The following is a 245-nucleotide window of genomic DNA, read 5'->3' as shown; positions in this document are numbered from 1 at the left end:
TGCTGCTTTTACTCTTTAGTATCTTAAAAAGAACCAGACATCAAGAATTTTTGAACAGAGAAACCCATTAATCCAAACGCCAGTTTAAGTGCAATGCTATAACAGAAGTGTAAACAGCAATGGTTGATATCTGCAATACCTGCAACAGAGGTAATATTAAAATAACGTGAAGAAATATCTTGCAGATTTTTAAGGAGAGCGAAGAGATAAGCACTGACACAAATAAAACTGATTAAAGGTAAAAA

Source organism: Apaloderma vittatum, unplaced genomic scaffold (assembly GCF_000703405.1).
Source record: "Apaloderma vittatum isolate BGI_N311 unplaced genomic scaffold, ASM70340v1 scaffold21627, whole genome shotgun sequence".
Lineage (NCBI taxonomy): Eukaryota > Metazoa > Chordata > Aves > Trogoniformes > Trogonidae > Apaloderma > Apaloderma vittatum.
The sequence above is the reverse complement of the archived record's forward strand: the minus strand, read 5'-3'. Positions refer to the sequence as shown.